Source organism: Dendrobates tinctorius, unplaced genomic scaffold (assembly GCF_039654945.1).
Source record: "Dendrobates tinctorius isolate UK_male_01 unplaced genomic scaffold, ASM3965494v1 ptg000173l, whole genome shotgun sequence".
Taxonomy (NCBI): Eukaryota; Metazoa; Chordata; class Amphibia; order Anura; family Dendrobatidae; genus Dendrobates; species Dendrobates tinctorius.
In genome coordinates this window covers 1,607,255-1,627,507 of record NW_027361840.1, presented here as the reverse complement: position 1 = coordinate 1,627,507, position 20,253 = coordinate 1,607,255, and the positions used below count along the sequence as shown (strand labels likewise).

The window sequence follows — 20,253 nt, the reverse complement described above, 5'->3', positions numbered from 1 at the left end:
AATCGGCTGAACTTAAAGGGGCGGTCCGGAACCAAAGGTGAATTTCATATTAAATGTATATCTATTCAGTGTAATAATCTCATCTTGTTTTCTAATATACTTCAATGAAAAATTCCCTAACGTACGCTCTACATTCTGACATCCTGCCTTTTTTTTTTTTTAACGTCCCATTTTGTTCGCGATTCACCAGTGCATGCTGGGATACTCTAATGAGCCGTCATCATGGGGCAGAAGCTGTGGTCACTGCTGCAGCCTCTGCCCCTCTCTGAAATGAGGCACCATCAGTGACGTCTGTTTTGGAGGCTCAGCTAGTCCTGCTCACCTGATAATGCGTCGTACGTAAATTCTGACTCATCCTAAGTGTGAGCTCCCTGTGCTATATTCCTTTGAATGCACAGTGACAGTGCGCTCCCTGTGCTATATTCCTTTGAATGCACAGTGACAGTGCGCTCCCTTGCTGGCTCTAAGGAGAAGAGATGACCCGGCAGGGACCAGTCGTTTCTGAAACAGATGACGCTTCTTTTCATGATGCGGAAAGCAGCTGTGGCTGTTAAAAATGCATATTCTTGTATATTATTCAGGACTTCTTACCAGATGTGATACACTAAAATATGACAATGTTCTTATAGAAAAAATGTGGTGGTTTATTTGGATTCTTCCATCAGAGAAAAGATTATTACAGAAAAACATAAAAACAGGTTAAATGATTATAAAGAGAGCTGGTCCATTTGTTCATTAATCCTTCTTTCCTGGAACTCTGAAAAAGGCGTCTGTCTTGTAGTAACGCAGCTTTTCTGGATGGTGATTAGATTACATACCAGCTGTCCGTAGTGTCCGAGCAAGATGTCCCCTCGAATGTGGAAGTGGAGAAGAGCCCACCTTAAATATACGTCCCTCAAAGCACGTGGTCTCTATATATGGAGTTGACATTTACCCTGAGCTAAACTTACAAAAATAACCTATGTAGTGTCAGCAGACGGCAATGTTCAGTACGGAACTGAGTGTAATAAGAAATATAAACACATATCCAATTATTACTCTTTAGAAGTGGCACTGACCGCATCCTCTGCCCCCTAATGATGTCCCATGTGAGTGCCCCAAAATGCACTGGGATTCTCAAACAAATGTCATTTCGAAGTAAAAATAAAAAAAACCCCAAGAAGACAGGAGGTCAGAGGAGAGAGGGAACGGTGAAATATATTAGAAAAGTGATTAGATTATGAATAAGGCTGAGTTCACACGTGGCGTTTTTTTCGCGTTTCCGCGGCAGTTTTAACCGCGCGATTTTGCCGCGAAAACACGAAAAATAAGCATCCCATGCATTCCTATGGGATTCCGTAATGCTGTGCTAATGCTGCGGTTTTTACCGCGGCGGAATCGCTTCGCGGTAAAAACCGCAGCATGCTCATTATTTTGCGGAATCGCGGCGATCCCGCACCCATAGGAATGCATTGTCCCGCTTACTTCCCGCATGTGGCTGTGCACAACATGCGGAAAGTAAGCAGAACAATTGCGGATGGTACCCACGGTCCGGAGGAGAGGAGACTGTCCTCCGGGCTTTGGGTACCATATCCCTGTAAAAAAAAGAATTTAAAATAAAAAATATTGTTATTCTTACCCTCCGACGTCCAGCGCAGGCTTCCCGCTTCTCTTCACGCTCCGGTCCCAGTAGTCCTTTGCGAAAATGCCCGCGATGGCGTCCGATCTCGCGGGATCGCGAAGTCTCGCGGTAATTCGCGCGACGTCATCGCGAATTACCGCGAGACATCGCGTTCCCGCGAGAACTGACGTCATCGCGGGCATTTTCGCAAAGGACTACTGGGAACGGATGCGCGAGACGTCGGAGGGTGAGAATAACACCATTTTTTTTTTTTTTTTTTTTTTTACATTCTATCTTTTACTACTGATGCTGCATAGGCGGCCTCAATAGTAAAAAGGTGGTCACACTCGTCAAACACTATGTTTGACGAGTGTGACCAATCTGTCAATCAGTTCTCCAAGCGATGCTACAGATCGCTTGGAAAACGCTAGCATTCTGCAAGCTAATTACGCTTGCAAAATGCTTGTTTTTCCGCGGGAAAATCGCGGGAATTTAAAATGCGATTTTCCCACGGACTGGAATTCCAGAATTCTCGCGGTAATTTCCCCGAGAGTTCCGGTACGTGTGCACTTAGCCTAAACTTTAGAATGAAAGTCTCCTCCTTTGGGTTCGGATCACCCTAAATTCTGCATAATATTAATTTAATCTCCTAGTCCTTTCTTTGAAGCAAGGTCACTTCAGTACTGAGCTCAGCATACTCCACAATGATATATGCCATGTGGAAAGAAAGTGAAGATAACAGAAAATATAAATTGTTACAAAATTATTCTTTATTGAATATATTAAAAAATGAGAAAATTAAAAAGACAGGGTAACAGGCCTCCAAATAAGAGGGGGACAAGCTGCGGCAAAGAAAGTAAACACGGACATGAAGGAGCAATAAATAACCCTATAGGTAGGTATAAATACAAAAAGGTTCTTACATGCAAATTAGTCACTACAAGGTTCAGCATGCCTCAGCAGATGACAATAATCACCATTGTTTGTTACTACTGAGTATCTGCAAAAGGAGCAGCATTGCACATGTGACTGTTAGAGAGCTGGGTATAATGTAGGGTTAATGGGGAGGAATGCACCATGGAGCCGCACAGAGTCACAGGTTTATAATGGATGTGCTCATGTATAAAGCAAAGGACTGATGGTTAGTGCCGGATAGTAAGACGTGGGCCGGGTTAGGTGCAGCATCCACCAGTGAAAGGTAATTGCCGCAGGATATCTCCCCCCGCCTGACGAGCGCGTTTCGCTAAGTAGCTTCTTCCAGGGGCGTGGAGATAAGGAGGTGACAGAGGAATATTTATGCCGAGGTGCTAGATACCGGGGAGGAGTGTGGAGGAGCTTCCATTGGTCTGTTGTAGCGCACGTCAGGAAGTCCCGCCTCCTTTTGCTAAGGGGACTTCCGCAGATGCGCTCTGTGGCGCGCAGGTGACGCACACTGCGTGTCACTGTTCAGAGCCCGTCCGGTGGTCAGTAGGAGGATACAGGGCTAACGCATGCGCATTAGACACTGGGAATATAAATATAAACTCGACTGGACTTGTAGGAAGGGACCGGACACAAAAATATGTAAATGAGAGAAGTGAACTGAGGAGGAGTGAAGCTGGCGGTGTGTGTGGATGACGAGGAATGGACCCGCGTGTGTACGTGAAGGACCTGTTAGGGGCGAGTTATGAATAGAAGAGGCATATTACTATACCAAAAAGGGAAATGAGCATAAATGACCTGCATGAGGTGAATGTGAAGGAGACCTAACGTGTGTGAACACAAAGCTGTGTATACATAAAACATTACATGCTGGACACAAGGCAAGGATAACATATAAATATTAATAATATGATATATGTACACACATGTATATACATGATACCAAAGAAAAAGCATAAATTACGCGAAAGACATGGGGCTGAAAATACACATGTAAATAAAAAATAATATAGGGAACATGTGCAATGAATGAAAAAAAAGTGAGAAAAGTGTCCATATTTTTTCTTCCACAATCAGTTATTATTTTCATCTTCTTTATCACTCTGTCCCGGATCATGATCTTCTCCTGAAATGATGGCTTTTAGAAGAGTAGGTGAAAGGTCTCATCAGGAGGCAACATAGAAACCGAGCACCTTGGGATGAAATAAAGAATTAAAATGAGTAAGACCACAATTTTTTGGATAAAGCAAAAGAAAAAGTGGGAAAGAAAAAACATAAAAGACATAAAAAGACACCTTAAAAAGCTCCATACCCAGAAATGCTATATTTTATTGGATTATAAGAAGGAATTAAAGCCAAAGTTCTCATTAAGGCCATATGGGGTGATGGTGCCTGACCGGTAGATCCACTTTCTAGCTGGGCCAGGGATTTGCCCAGATCACCGCCACGTATTCCCAAACTAATTTGACCAATACCCTTAAAGACAAGATTTTTGGGATTCGAATTGTGGTAACTTTTAAAGTGGCGGGGCAAAGTTTTCAGGAGAGAATAATCATCTATTGACTTGGCTTTCTCAATATCCTGAATGTGTTCTCTTACCCGGATTTTTCGCTCCCGAGTGGTTAGACCGATGTAAATTAAATTACAGGAGCAGGTGGCGTGATATATAACACCTTGGGATGCGCAGGTGAGTTGTTTCCTAATTTCAACATTTTTTGATCCATCAGCATTAGAGAAGGAATGTGATTTTTTTCATAGTAATACAGGCTTTGCAAAGGCCACACAGGAAGAAGCCTTTTGATAATGGTCGTTTGAGACTTGGCGGGTGGGGGTCACAGTGACTATGGACTAGAATGTCTCCCAAATTACAGCTTCTTCTGGCTACGACAGAAGGACCAGAGGGAAGAATTTTGCGCAAAACTGGATCTGTTAGTAAAATATTCCAATGTTTTTGCAATAGTTTTTTGATTTCATCCCACTGATTGTTGAAAGTGGAGATGAATCTCAATTGATTATCATTTTTATTGAAATCTTTTGAGGCTGAGTAGAGTAAATGTTCCCTCAACGCTTGTTTTGCCCGCCTGTATCCGTCTTTAATGCTTCTTTTACTATAACCACGGTTTAGGAATCTTTTTGTAAGATCCACGGCTTGGTCTTCAAAATCTGATGGTTTGGAGCAGATACGTTTGGCTCTTAGGAATTGACCGGTTGGTATGCCTCTGATTGTTGCAGGTGGGTGGGATGATGTGGCATGTAGCTGGGAATTGGTGGCTGTGGGTTTCCCACATAAATTTGTATTAATCATCCCATCAACAGACACAGTTTTAGGTCCAGGAAATCCAATTCTCTGCCAAATTTATATGTTAATTTGATGTTAAGACTGTTTTCATTTAATTTGCTCATTAAGGTATGGAGGGTGTCAGCTATTTCGTCCCATATAAATCATACATCATCGATGTACCTCATCCACCCTTGTACATTATGTATTCCAGGAATCAAATCACTTTGGAAAATGTCCCTTTCCCATGCCCCTAAGAAGAGGTTAGCATATGATGGGGCACAGGAAGCCCCCATTGCAGTGCCTTGTGTTTGTAGATAAATTTGTTTATCAAATGTAAAAACATTATGATTGAGCACAAAATCAAGGAGGCATAAAATCAATTCAATCATGTCTAATTCAATGTTGCTATTTCTAAGAAACCAGGACACAGCTTTAATGCCATCCTCATGCCTGATGGAGGTATACAATGCCTCAACATCGTCAGTTACCATTATCATGTGTTCTTCGAGGTATACATGGTTTAGTTTTTGTAAGGCTGTTGTTGTGTCCTGGATGTTAGATGGAAGTGTGCCTACCAAGGGCTTTAGGTAATGGTCAATAAAATTTGCAACGATCTCACAGAGGCTACCATTTCCAGATATGGGTCTTCCGGGAGGGTTCACCGGGTCTTTGTGTAATTTGGTAAGCACATATAGTGTCAGTAGTTTTGGACGAAGATTGTGTATAGTCTCAACCATGTTTTTCGGTATAATACCTGATTCAAAGGCTTTCTCCACAATAGAGAGAAGTTCGGCTTGATATTTTGAAAGAGGATTATACGGAAGTTTTCGATAGCATAGGGGGGGCGTTAAGTAGTTTGTGTGCTTGTTTTTCATATAGTACTGTAGGCCATATAACTACATTGCCCCTTTGTCTGCCGGCTTAAATACTACATTTTGTAGCGATTGTAGATTGATGAGAGCCTGTTTTTATTCCCTATTCAAGTTGGAAGACCATGAAGGTTTTGGCTGAAGGGCTTCTATTTCCGTAGTAAGGACCTTAGTAAAAATTTCAACAGCCGAACATGTGCCCATTGGAGGAAATTTTTTAGATTTGTTAAAGATCTTATGTGGAAAATTACTTACCTTAAACTCGGTGTTTTCCTGTAATAAATCTTCCAAGTTCCTTACGGCTTCTTCTTCCTCTTTTGTACCCGTGATTTCCCCAAGGCAGTTTTTGTGGTGGATTTTTTTTAAGAATGAGCTTCCTGGTGAATAGGTGTAGATCCCTCACCGTCGTGAATGTGTCTAAGCGACATGAAGGTGAGAAAGTCAGACCCTTCCCCAGGAGCTCAACCTGAACATCAGTTAATATATGTTCAGAAAGATTGATTACCTTAAATTGGTTGCCTTGTATATGATGACTTGATCTTGTAACTATATCTGGAAGTCTTTTGTCATTCCGTGGTGTAGGTCTTATGCTGGATGTCTCACTATGGTTGGTTTCACCATCGCTTATGTGTTGTTGTCTGACACTGAGGGTGCTGAACTCTCAGAGGGACTTTTATAGCGAGTGGATCTTGAGTTGTCTTTTCCTCCATTACCTTTGTTGGGCTGCTTGGTTTTTTAATTTTGCCAGCGATATATTTTATTGGTGTCATAATCATTAAGATCCCATTGGAATTTCTTAATTTTATTTTGACACACTTCGTTCTCCCATTTGTCAGCATTCTTATTGATGTCAACCAAAATATTGTCAACATTTTCTACTGGTATGTCTTTTAGTATGAGTTTCTCAAGCTCATCAATGTCATCATCGATAATTTTTAATGATGCTGTATTCTTATCGATGATAATTTGGATAAATTCCAAAGAGCATGTTGTTGCTGCTGAAATCCAACGTTTGATTAAGACATCATCCTCCAATTCAAATGATGGGTATAGTTGTACCCGTAACCCACGTGGTATAATTTGACGGTCCATATAGTTCTCTAGAGCTGATCTTTCCGATCCTCTCAAGATCTCCTTCTCTACTCCCCCCTTATCTCTTCTTCCCACAACCGCATACAAGACTTCTCCCGTGCTTCCCCCATACTCTGGAACTCCTTGGCGCAACACATCAAACTATCACCATCAACGGAAACCTTCAAGAAGAACCTGAAGACCCACCTGTTCCGACAAGCCTACAGCCTGCAATGATCCTCGGTCTACTGAACCACCGCACAATCTGCTCTACCCTCTCCTATCGTATCCTCACCCATCCCTGTAGACTATGAGCCCTCGCGGGCAGGGTCCTCTCTCCTTATGTACTTGTGTGTCCCTTGTCCTACACATGTTTATTGTACTTGTCTATGTAACGGGGTCTTCCAAGCTGGGGTACCTCTTTCAGTACCACCCCGTATTTTCGGAGGTCCGCTCTGCGTTGGCTGGAGTCTGAATGAATGACGCTGGCTGGAATTCCTCTGAGTGCATGGGCGCATATAAAAGATCACTGCTTCTCCATGTATTTCCAGTCTGACAACACTTTACTCACAGGACACAGAATATATCACACAGATACAGAGGGCCGGCCAATAGACAAGCGTCAGGCCAGACATGCATTAGAAAAGCCGCAGGTGGCCGGAGCCTGCGGATGTTTACTGTGGGAATAACAAACGTGGGGGGAGGGCGGACACTGCTGATACATTAGGGACATGCATCTCACATGGAACCTATTATATATACATATAACTGCACAACATATTCTGGGTGCTGAGTGGTTCTGTAACACGGCTCCCCTTTTCAGCGACGCGATCGGCATACACAGTCTGATCCTCAACGGATCGGTTTGGGGATGACCGAAGTTTATGGGGTTGGTACAAGTTCCGTTTGTCGACTTAGTCCATCGGCGTTACCATTTTGTTTGCCGGGTCTGTAGTGGATGGTGAAGTCAAGAGGTTGTAGGGCTAAACTCCACCGCAGCAATCTGGTGTTGTCTCCAGAGACCCTATTAAGCCAGACTAGGGGAATATGGTCCGTTATGAGGGAAAACTGTCGTCCATACAAATATGGTTGCAACTTCTTGAGTGCCCATACTACTGCCAGGCACTCCTTCTCGATGGCCGCATAGCTTACTTCACGGGGCAGTAGTTTCCGACTCAGGTAAGCTACCGGGTGTCCTTGGCCGTCCGGCCCGACTTGGCTCAGTACTGCCCCCAATCCAAACATAGAAGCGTCTGTATGAACAAGGACACGTGTAGTTGGATCGGGTGCGGCCAATACAGGGGTATTGGTGAGGGCGTCCTTTAGTTGGCGGAAGGCTTCCTCACACTCTGAGGTCCAGGTTACCTGGCGGGGTTGGTTCTTACGGGTCAGATCAGTGAGGAGCCTGGCTACGCTGCTGTAATTGGGAACGAATTTCCTGTAATACCCCGCTGTCCCTAGAAGCGCCATGACCTGGGTTTTAGTGCGTGGGATCGGCCATTTGGCTATGGCCTCAATCTTGGCTGGTTCTGGTCGTTGTTTCCCACTTCCAACCCAATGCCCTAAATACTGAACCTCTGCTTTGCCCACGTGACACTTGTTTGGGTTCAGGGTGATTCTGCCCTGGTGGATCCTGTCCAATACTGTTTCTAGGTGATTTAGATGCTCTTCCCTTGTTGCACTGTAGATGGTGATGTCGTCCAGGTAGGCACAAGCATAGTGCTGGAGACCATCCAGAAGCCGGTCAGCCAGCCTTTGGAAGGTCGCCAAGGCATTCTTCATCCCGAATGGCATAACTCGAAACTGGAATAAGCCGAACGGGGTGACAAATGGCGACTTGGGAATAGCGTCAGGACTAAGGGGAATCTGCCAGTAGCCTTTGCATAGATCGATGGTGGTCAAATACTTTGCCCCCGCCAGCCGGTCTAACAACTCATCCACATGCGGCATGGGGTATGCATCCGTCACTGTTTTCTCATTGAGCTTACGATAGTCTACACAAAACCGTGTAGTCCCATCCTTCTTGGGCACTAACACTACGGGGGATGCCCAGGGACTATCTGACTCTTCAGTGACCCCTAAACACAACATCTCTTGTATCTTTTGTCGCATCCCCTCTCGTACAGACTCAGGGACGCGGAAGGGGTTTTGTCGCAGGGGGGTCTGATCCTGGGTCTCAACCTTGTGTTGTGCCAGGCCTCTGTCGCAGCCTCAACAACGCCTCCACCTGCTGTCTCTCCCGGGGGCCTAGGTCTTCACCCAAGTGTACCTGGTCCCATGTTTTAGACTGAGTCCTTTCCCCTAAGACATCCGGCAAGGAAAGTCCGGCTAAATCCTCTGCTTCAGGTGCACAGATGGTCACTACCTCTTCAGGGCGCTCCCGGTAGGGCTTCAGCATATTCACGTGGAACATGCGGATAACCCTGGGGTCGTCACAATCGGCGACATTATAGGTTGTGTCGGCTATTTTCCCCACTACCTGGTAGGGCCCCTGCCATGCAGCTTGAATCTTTTTCTGCTTAGTGGGCTCTAACACCAGGACCTTCTGTCCTATTTCCAAGGTGCACTCTCTGGCCCTCCGATCGTACCATATGCGATGGCGCCGCTGGGTCGCCTGCAGGTTCTCACATACAACCTGGGTCAGCTCCTGTAGGCGGTCCTGGAATTCCAGCACATAGGGTACAATAGGTACCCCTTCTATAAGGCCCTCCCCTTCCCAGTGTTCCAGCACTAAGTCTAGGGGTCCCCTTACCCGCCTCCCGTATACCAGCTCGAACGGGGAGAACCCCGTGGATTCTTGGGGCACCTCCCGATAGGCAAACAGGAGGTGTGGCAAGAATTTCTCCCAGTCCCTGTAGGTCCTGGTAAAAGTCCCAATGAGCTGTTTTAATGTCCCGTTAAAGCGTTCGCACAACCCATTGGTTTGCGGGTGGTACGGGGCGCTTCTAATGGACTTTACGCCGCACAGCTTCCACAGTTGGTTGGTTACCTCTGCTGTAAACTGGGTACCCTGGTCCGAGATAATCTCCCGGGGAAATCCAACCCGTGAGAAAACCTGGAGCAGGGCGGCCGCCACCGTCTCTGCCAGTATGTTAGATAACGCAACCACCTCTGGATACCGTGTGGCATAATCTACCACTGTCAATATATACTTTTTCCCGGACGGACTGGGTTTGGCTAACGGCCCTATCAAATCGACCGCTACTCGGCTAAATGGTTCCTCCACAATGGGGAGGGGGCGTAATTTGGCCTTGCATCGATCCCCCCTCTTGCCAATGCACTGGCAACTGTCACAGGTCTGGCAGTACTGACGAACATCATAGGTTACCCCCAGCCAAAAGAAGTTTTGTGTCAGACGATGCCTGGTGCGACTGACGCCGAAGTGCCCGGCCAAGGGTATATCATGAGAGATTCGCAGTAACTCCTGCCTATACTTCTTGGGAACTACCAGCTGTCGTTTTATAGTGGGGCTCGTCCCTGTGTGGTGCTGCTCTGTGATCCGGTAGAGGAGTCCCTGCTTCCATACAAACTGTTCCCCTTCCAGTACCCCCTCCCCTCATGTGCCTTCCCACAATATCCCTCTAATGAAGGATCCTCAAGTAACTCCCTCTTAAATTCATCTGGGGTGGCCCAAGAAATGTGTCTGGCTATGGGAATACGTGTAGGGCTGGAATGTCTTACCTGGGCCTCTGAGTGTGATTCCGCCTCCGCAGCTCGAGCTTGTCTCCGGGTGGTCACAGGATATGTCTCAGCCAGAGGGGCCACCGAGAATGCAGACAACATGGGCCCCAAGTCGTTTCCCAGCAAGACGTCTGCAGGCAAATCCTCCATCAAGCCGACCTCAACAAGGCCATCCCCGACTTCCCAGTTCAGGTGAATCCTGGCAGTGGGTAGTCGATCTATGGCTACCCCTGCTACACGGACTGCCACGGTCCGGTCCGTCTTCTCTTGGTCCCGGACGAAATGAGGCTTCACAAGGGTCAAAGTTGCCCCGGAATCTCTTAGTCCCTGCATACGTTTCCCTTTAACCCACACAACCTGTCGATGCTGTTGTCGATTATCTGCCCGGGCTGCCTGCACGGGGTCTACTTCATGCAGCACTTCCTCCATCTCTTCCACCCCTTGGTTAGTCGTAGCCCCCAATGCCGGGTCAGCTTCGCCTTGGTAGCAGTGTACAGCAGCCTGGCTGAAGGTAGCTGTTCCCGCCTTTGGCCACTGGGTATGCTGAGTCCGGTTGGGGCATTGTCTGTGCAGGTGGCCCAGCTGATGGCAGGTGTGGTATCGCGCCCCAGGGGGACTGTGGTAGGCCGGGTTTCTAGCTGGTCCCCCTACAATCTTCGGTGTTTTGGGGCCCTCCAGGTCCATGGGCGGGCCCCTAGTGACCACCTTTGATCCGGAGAACTGCGGCCTCCTGGCATCATGATGTTCATCGGCCAGACGAGCGGCTTCCTCAAGAGTCGTTGGCCGCCTGTCCTGAAGCCATTCCTGTGTCTCGGGGTTTAGTCCATTAAAGAATCGTTCTAACAGGAAGAGCTGGAGGACGTCCTCCTTAGTGGTTGCTTGGCTCCCTTGTACCCACTGTAGCAGTGACCGCCGTAATTTACAGGCCCATTCAGCATGGGTATCGGTTACGCGTTTTATAAGTCCGCGGAACTTTTGGCGATAGGCCTCTGGTGTCAGCGCATACCGGGCCAAGATCACTTCTTTGATCTGCTCATAGTCCATACAGTCCTCATCAGGTACTGTGCGAGAGGCGTCCGCTGCTCGGCCTGTCAGTGTCATGGGAAGCCTAGGTAACTTAGGCTGAAACCCCGGGGCCCCTGCGGTGTCCCTCAGACTAGGGGAAACCCTGTCTGTCCCTCAACCCAGGGTTTACACTGAAGGTGTGCCTGCCTGGGCCTCCACCCTGTCCTTGTCTCCGGTCCAGCCCTAAGCTGAACCCACCACCCTCCACCCAGTGAGGAGACCAAACACCAGACCCCACAAATAAGTATGGACAGGGATAATGGAAATGCACCACACCGCGTACACACAGGGGAATACAGTAATGTGCAAGGACAACCAAATAATACAACACAGGGAGGCAAAATGGCAACAATGGAATATACTACACCAGCAACCGTATGCTCCTTAGACCACCACTCCAGACCGGTATCGCTTAGCACAAGGCAAGAGCTATAGTCGGCGACGCCCATAGTCACACAGGGCAATTTAAAGACAGAGGGCGTGGCTAAGCCCTCAGCCAGAATGACAACCTGGTTAACCCAATCCAAGCCGGATCAGAAGACCAACCAGCGCCGCTGAGAACCATGTGGTAGGATGGGGTATTACCGCTGTCTGCCGGACACCCTGGTGCGAACAGTGTCCGACATGACAGTACCTCGTCTTCTAAGAGGGACCCCAGGAACCTCACAATGTCGAGGACCCGGCTTGTCCGGATGGCAGCGATGAAACACTGTAATCAGTCGGTCCGCATGTATGTCCGAGGCCGGCACCCAAGTCCTGTCCTCAGGACCATAGCCACGCCAGTGGACCAGGTACTGTAGAGTGCGACGCACTACCCGAGAGTCAACCACCTTGGACACCTCAAACTCCAACGTGCCATCCACCAAGACGGGAGGTGGTGGCACAGGAGAAACATCAACAGCACCCACGACTTTCTTAAGTAACGCCTTGTGAAACACATTATGTATCTTGTATACGGCAGGTAACTCTAAACGAAATGCCACAGGGTTGATAATTGCGGAGATCCTAAATGGACCAATGAACCTGGGCCCCAACTTAAGCGATGGTATTTTGAATTTGATGTTCCTTGTAGACAACCACACCCAATCACCCACACACAGGTCCGGACCAGGCACACGTCTACCGTCAGCCACACGTTTATACCTATAACCTACATTCAGCAAGCGCTGCTTTACTCTCCTCCAAACGGATGACAATTGTGCTCCCAACTGGTCCTCCTCAGGGACGCCCGCAGAGCTCCCTTGGCGCAAGGTACAGAATTGGGGATGTTGACCATAAACACAAAAGAAAGGAGATTCCCCAGACGATTCCTGATAATGATTGTTTATCGCGAATTCAGCCAGAGGAAGAAACGCCGACCACTCTTCCTGATTGTCAGACACAAAACAGCGTAAGTATTGTTCCAGGTTTTGGTTCATACGCTCAGTCTGCCCATTCGACTGAGGATGGAAAGCCAATGAATGAGACAATTTAATCCCTAGGCGTGAACAAAAAGCTCTCCAAAATTTTGCCACAAATTGTGTACCTCTATCAGATACAATGTCAGACGGGACACCATGAAGTCTGACCACCTCGCGAATAAATACCTGAGCAAGGGTCTTCGCATTGGGCAAAGATGGCAAAGCAATGAAATGCGACATTTTAGAGAACCGATCAACTATTACCAGAATGACCGTATTCCCAGCCGAGGAGGGCAAATCCGTAATGAAATCCATGGAAATCTCAGTCCATGGCTTACTGGGCACAAGGAGAGGATGCAATGTGCCAGCAGGACGGGAGCGTGGTGTCTTGGCCCGTGCGCACGTGGTACAGGCTGACACATATGAGGCCACGTCCTGCCGGATTTTGGGCCACCAAAAACAACGTGATACAAGTTCCAGAGTGCCCTTAACTCCTGGGTGACCCGCCAGGACAGTATCGTGATGTTCCCCTAACACTTTTAAGCGTAGGTGTATTGGCACAAATGATTTATTAGGAAGCAGATCCGGCGGTACCTCCTCCTGAGCATCAGCAATCTCTGCCTCAACCTCTGTCGTGAGAGCCGAGACCGCAACTCCCTTTTGGAGGATAGGCACCGGATCCTCACGTGGCTCTCCACCCGGAAAACATCTGGACAAGGCGTCCGCCTTAGTATTCTTAGAACCTGGTCGGTATGTCACAAAAAAATTGAACCGGGTGAAGAATAACGCCCAGCGAGCCTGTCTGGGGGACAGGCGTTTAGCAGACTCTAAATAAAGCAGATTCTTATGGTCTGTTATAACAGTAATCTGATGGACAGCCCCCTCCAAGAAGTGTCGCCATTCCTCAAATGCCAACTTGATGGCCAACAATTCCCTGTTACCAATATCGTAATTACGCTCGGCCGGCGACAGTTTCTTGGAGAAGTAGGCACACGGATGCAATTCGCCCAAGGATGGACCCTGAGACAGTACCACCCCCACTCCAACCTCAGTTGCATCCACCTCCACGGTAAATGGTAGGGAGACATCAGGCTGAACCAGGATGGGAGCTGAAGCAAAACTGTTTTTGAGGAATTCAAACGCGCGCACAGCAGCCTCAGACCAGACAGAAAAATTGGTACCTTTTTTAGTCATGTCGGTGAGCGGCTTAGCAATCATAGAAAAATTCTTAATAAATTTCCTATAATAGTTTGAAAAGCCCAGGAATCGCTGAAGCGCCTTGAGATTATCAGGCCGATCCCACTGCAGCACCGCTTGCACCTTAGCGGTGTCCATTTTAAACCCTGAGGCGGAAATTACATAACCCAAAAAAGGTTATTCTTGGACGACAAATACACATTTCTCAAGCTTGGCATAGAGCTTGTTCTCCCTGAGCAACTGCAACACCTGCCTAACATGCTCTATGTGTGCATCACGGTCGCGTGAGTAAATAAGAATGTCAAGGTATATGATAACAAATTTCGCCAAGAGATGAGAAAAGACATCATTTATGAAATGTTGAAATACTGCTGGCGCGCCCGTCAACCCAAATGGCATCACCAAATTCTCAAAATGACCCTCAGGGGTATTAAATGCCGTCTTCCATTCATCCCCTTGACGGACTCTTATGAGATTGTACGCCCCCCTGAGGTCAAGTTTGGAAAACCATTTGGCACCAGACACCTGGTTGAACAAATCGGGTATCAGTGGCATCGGGTAGGGGTCACAAACCGTAATCTGGTTGAGTTCCCTGAAATCCAGACACGGGCGTAATCCGCCATCTTTCCTCTTGACAAAGAAGAACCCCGCCGCCAATGGAGATGATGAAGGCCTGATGTACCCTTTGCTTAGACTTTCTGCAATGTATTCTTTGAGAGCTTGCCTCTCAGGACCTGAGATATTAAACATCCTGGCTTTTGGTAACTTGGCCCCCGGTTTTAACCTAATAGCACAGTCATAGGGTCGGTGCGGTGGCAGCTCTGAACAACCTCTTTCAGAAAATACATCAGCAAAGTCCAGCAGTGGCTCCGGGATGCTGGGAGTCACAGCGGAGATACACGTGGCCAGACAACTCTCCTGGCAGTATCTGCTCCACTGAATTATGTCCTGGGTTTTCCAATCAATCACCGGATTGTGCATAGACAACCATGGAAACCCCAGAACTACCTGAGCAGGTAAATTACTGAGCACCTTACATGTTACACGCTCAGAGTGTAGGACCCCAATGTGGAGTTTTACATCAGCCACAAACTCTTTAATCTCCCCTTGTGAGAGAGGGGAGTCATTGATGGTAACCACCCGGATAGGATTAGGCAGCGTCTCCACCTTAAATCCCGCAGTACGCGCAAACTTTTCATCAATGAGATTAGCGGCTGAACCACTATCTACAAATACAGTAATCGACAGCTCTTGGCCCCCGATAACTACCTTGGCAGGGAGCATACACTCGGAGACCACCACGGAGGATATGCAAAGGCTCAGACTAGACTCCTCCAAACCCTCTGAGCCTAGCAGTTTTCCGCCGCCACTTCTTTCTTAGGTACCAGGGGGCAAGCATTAATAAAATGTCCTTTTTTGCCACAAAAAAAACAGACCCCTTGCTTTCTGGGCAAGGGACATTTATGCTTGTTATTATGTCTATGTGATATACCAGCGATCTGCATAGGTTCCACGGATTCACCTGAGGCGACCTCACCAGAGACTGCCCCCCCCCACAGGCAATGTCTCCTGCGACCTCTGACGAAAGCGGCGATCAATGCGTACTACAAGCACCATAGCAGCCTCCAGAGAGGCGGGAGTCTCATACATTAGCAGAGTTTGTTTTACCCTTTCAGAAACCCCATGAAAAAATTAACTCCTTAGTGCAGGGTCATTCCATTGTGTGTCCACAGCCCAGCGACGAAATTCCGTACAATAATCCTCCGCCAGTCGCTCACCCTGGAGCAGAGAGCGTATTTTAGACTCTGCTAACGCCAGTCTGTCAGGATCGTCATAGATTAAACCAATAGCAGAAAAAAAAAAAGTCTATGGACTCAAATGCAGTTGAATCAGAAGGTAGTGAAAACGCCCATGCTTGTGGGTCACCACTCAGCAAGGAAATTACAAGCCCACACGCTGAGCCTCATTTCCTGAGGAGAGAGGACGCATGCGAAAATACAATTTGCAGGATTCACGAAATACAACGAACTTACAGCGATCACCAGAAAATCGTTCAGGGAGAGGTAACTTAGGTTCAGCTGCCCTGACTGCTGCCTCAGTTTGCACAGGAGGAACTGAGAGGCCTTGTTGCTGGAGCGCCCCCCTCAGTTCAGTGACCTGTATGGACAGAGCCTCCAGCTGCTTGGTTATGGAGACTATAGGATCCATGGTAAATAATTCCTAATATTTTTTTTTTTCTCTTTTTGGGCCGACTATAATGTCATGGGAAGCCTAGGTAACTTTAGGCTGAAACCCCAGGGCCCCTGTGGTGTCCCTCAGACTAGGGGAAACCCTGTATGTCCCTCAACCCATGGTTTACACTGAAGGTGTGCCTGCCTGGGCCTCCACCCTGCCCTTGTCACCTGTCCAGCCCTAAGCTGAACCCACCACCCTCCACCCAATGAGGAGACCAAACACCAGACCCCACAAATAAGTATGGACAGGGATAACGGAAATGCACCACACCGCGTACACACAAGAGAATACAATAATGTGCAAGGGCAACCAAATGATACAACACAGGGGGGCAAAATGGCAACAACGGAATATACTACACCAGAAACCGTATGCTCCTTAGACCACCACTCCAGACCGGTATCGCTTAGCACAAAGCAAGAGCTATAGTCGGCGACGCCCATAGTCACACAGGACAATTTAAAGACAGAGGGCGTGGCTAAACCCTCAGCCAGAATGACAACCTGGTTAACCCAATCCAAGCCGGATCAGAAGACCAACCAGCGCCGCTGAGAACCATGTGGTAGGATGGGGTATTACCGCTGTCTGCCGGACACCCTGGTGCGAACAGTATCCGACATGACAGCTGGCCTGTGCAAAGACTGTGCCGAGCTGTTCGGGGACTGTGCTGGCCTGTGCGAAGACTGTGCCGGGCTGTGTGGGACTGTGCTGGCCTGTGCGAAGACTGTGCCGGGCTGTGCGGGACTATGCTGGGCTTTGCAGGTACTGTGCGGGGACTATGCCGGGCTGTGTGTTACTGTGCTGGCCTGTACGGGACTGTGCGGGTCTGTGCTGGGCTGTGCAAGTACTGTGCGGGGACTGTGCCGGGCTGTGCGGGACTGTGCTGGCCTGTGTGGGACTGTGCTGGCCTGTGCAGGACTGTGCTGGGCTGTGCGGGACTATGCTGTGCTTTGCAGGTACTGTGCGGGGACTATGCCGGGCTGTGTGGGACTGTGCTGGCCTGTATGGGACTGTGCGGGCCTGTGCTGGGCTGTGCAAGTACTGTGCGGGGACTGTGCCGGGCTGTGCGGGACTGTGCTGGCCTGTGCAGGACTGTGCTGGGCTGTGCGGGACTATGCTGTGCTTTGCAGGTACTGTGCAGGGACTATGCCGGGCTGTGTGGGACTGTGCTGGCCTGTACGGGACTGTGCGGGCCTGTGCTGGGCTGCGCAAGTACTGTGCGGGGACTGTGCCGGGCTGTGCAGGACTGTGCTGGACTGTGTGGGACTATGCCGGGCTGTGTGGGACTGTGCTGGCCTGTGCTGGGCTATGCAGGACTGTGCTGGGCTGTGCAGGTAATGTGTGGGACTGTGCTGGGCTTTGCAGGTACTGTGTGGGGACTATGCTGGGCTGTGTGGGACTATGCTGGGCTGTGTGGGACTGTGCTGGCCTGTGCGGGACTGTGCTGGCCTGTGTGGGGACTGTGCGGGGACTATGCTGGGCTGTGCGGGTACAGTGTAGGGACTGTGCTGGGCGAGACTGTGCTGGGCTGTGCGGGGACTGCTGGGCTGTGCGGGGACTGTGCTGGGATGTGCGGTGACTGTGCTGGGCTGTGCGGGGACTGTGCTGGGCTGTGCGGGGACTGTGCTGGGCTGTGCGAGGACTGTGCAGGCTGTGCCGAATATTGCGAGGCGAGTAGTAAAATACTCGCCAGGATTCGAGTACCGCATTACTCGCTGAATACCGAATCCTAACGCGTATACTCACTCATCCCTAATCGGCGTCAGACGGTGACCAGATACTGTCCGGGGTCACTTCTGGTAATTAACCAAAATGGAGTCTTAACCTGAAATAAAATAAAATGAGGACAATTGGTGGAGATACCGAGTTTGTAGGAGGCATTGGGACCGATCGTGTGGGTCCAAAGGTGTTGCGGGGAAACATTGCATAGGCGAGGCGTGAATGCCTCAAGGCTTCAGTCCAGTCAGATTGTGACAGGCCTCAAATGAAAAATGACCAAATTGGTCCAAAAAAGATTTTATGACAGAAAACTGACAGAAAAGTTGACCGTAATGCACTTATGAACAGTCTCCAATGTTTTGGCACCAAAAATATGCTAAATAGCGGGTTTTATCATAAAATTAATTGAGGAGTCCTCAGAGCCCTCAGACAGCGTGACCTACTCCATCAGCTGCCTAAGCCACTCCCCATATCTTGATTTTTCCAAAGCGTTTGTTACCGTGCCACACAAGAGGCTGGTACACAAAATGAGAGTGCTGGGTCTGGGGGAAAATGTGTGTAAATGGGTAAGTAACTGGCTGAGTGATAGAAAGCAGAGGGGGATTTTAAATGGTATATTCTCTAACTGGGTCGCTGTGACCAGTAGGGACCGCAGGGGTCGGTGTTGGGACCTCTTCTCTTCAACATATTTATTAACAATCTGGTAGAAGGTTTGCACAGTAAAATATCGATATTTGCATATGATACAAAACTATGTAAAGCAGTCAATACAAGAGAAGATAGTATTCTGCTACAGATGGATCTAGATAAGTTGGGAACTTGGGCCGAAAGGTGGCAGATGCAGTTTAACAATGATAAATGTAAGGTTATACACATGGGAAGAAGGAATCAATATCACCATTACTCACTGAACGGGAAACCACTGGGTAAATCTGACATGGAGAAGGATTTGGGGATCCTAGTTAATGATAAACTTACCTTTAGCAGCCAGTGCCAGGCAGCGGCTGCCAAGGCAAACAGGATCATGGGGGGCATTAAAAGAGGTCTGGATACACATGATGAGAGCATTATACTGCCTCTGTACAAATCCGTGGTTACACCGCACTGGGAGTACTGTGTGCAGTTTTGGGCACCGGTGCTCAGGAAGGATATAATGGAACTAGACTGGGTACAAATGGGTCACCCTCACACCCAGGGCTGTGGGGTACTCGGTACCGGGCCCGGTGGATCTCAATGGGAGTTGTCACGGTAGCTGTGATCCGGCCCGTGGCCCTGGGCTCCCATTGTAAATGTTTAGTGTGAATGAATAAGTCGTGACACCATCTGTGGTTTTCGGCAATGTAGATGTTAGGCCGACGCTGCAGACAGATCCTCTGGGACAGATGGTGTGGTGCAGCAGTGATGGTATAGCCCTCCACAGGCAGGGCTGTTGTCCCAGGGCAGAGTAGATATGGTGACACTTAGATGGTGTAGTGTCAGGCGCAGGGGATGTAGCAGTGCCGGGCAGGTTGACGCATGAATAAGTGGAGGACACCAGGGCATGTAGTTCCAAAGCTTTACTCACAGTCTGTTGTACAAACAGGTGCCCACTTCCGTGCCGTGTCCTCCGGGTCTGGGACTCAGTCAACCCCCCCCAGACCAGATGGAATACTCCTTTCCAACACTCCGCCAACTTGTGCCTCTCTGATCGTCTCCTCTTATAGCGCCTTTAGATGAAGTACTCATAGTACTGAGTTACACTGGAGTTCCTCTTGTCTGATGTTCCTATGAACTCTACTTGTACGGCAGACAGCTGTAGCCTGCTTCGGGGACTCCTTGCTGCTGAGTCCCGGCTCACTAATATGTTGCTGTTGTGTCCCCAAGTCTTGTGTGGGAATAAAGCATTTACAGCTTCCTATTCCTCCGGTGTCTGCTGCAGGACCATTAGTATCCGTAGAACCTCGGGGACCGGACCCCGGCCTTGAGCTTAGAACTTCTAGGAAGGGTTCTCTTCTCACCCACGTCCTCTGTTCACTTTTACTCCTCACATTCCGTGCTAATCCTTGCTTTCTATGGAGAGTCAGGCTGTCAGTCTATGTTGCTCTCGTTCTCCCTTTCCCGTGCCAGCAGACCCAGGTCACTGGGATCTGCTGCAGCACTTCCATCCATCTATCCCTCTTTCTAGGGATCTTCTTCTCTCTCCTTCCAACTACTGACTGCCTTAAACTCTTCCCG

At 48.6% G+C, this 20,253-nt stretch overlaps 1 long non-coding RNA gene across 1 annotated transcript in view; it reads right to left on the bottom strand.

Moving 5' to 3' along the window:
* Positions 1-2,194: 2,194 nt before the first annotated feature.
* Positions 2,195-20,253, bottom strand: part of LOC141053950 (uncharacterized) — a 60,160-nt gene continuing 42,101 nt past the window's right edge. Inside the window, exon 3 of the long non-coding RNA XR_012221297.1 lies at positions 2,195-3,714. This is a non-coding gene — a long non-coding RNA (uncharacterized lncRNA). The remainder of the gene's footprint in view (positions 3,715-20,253) is intronic.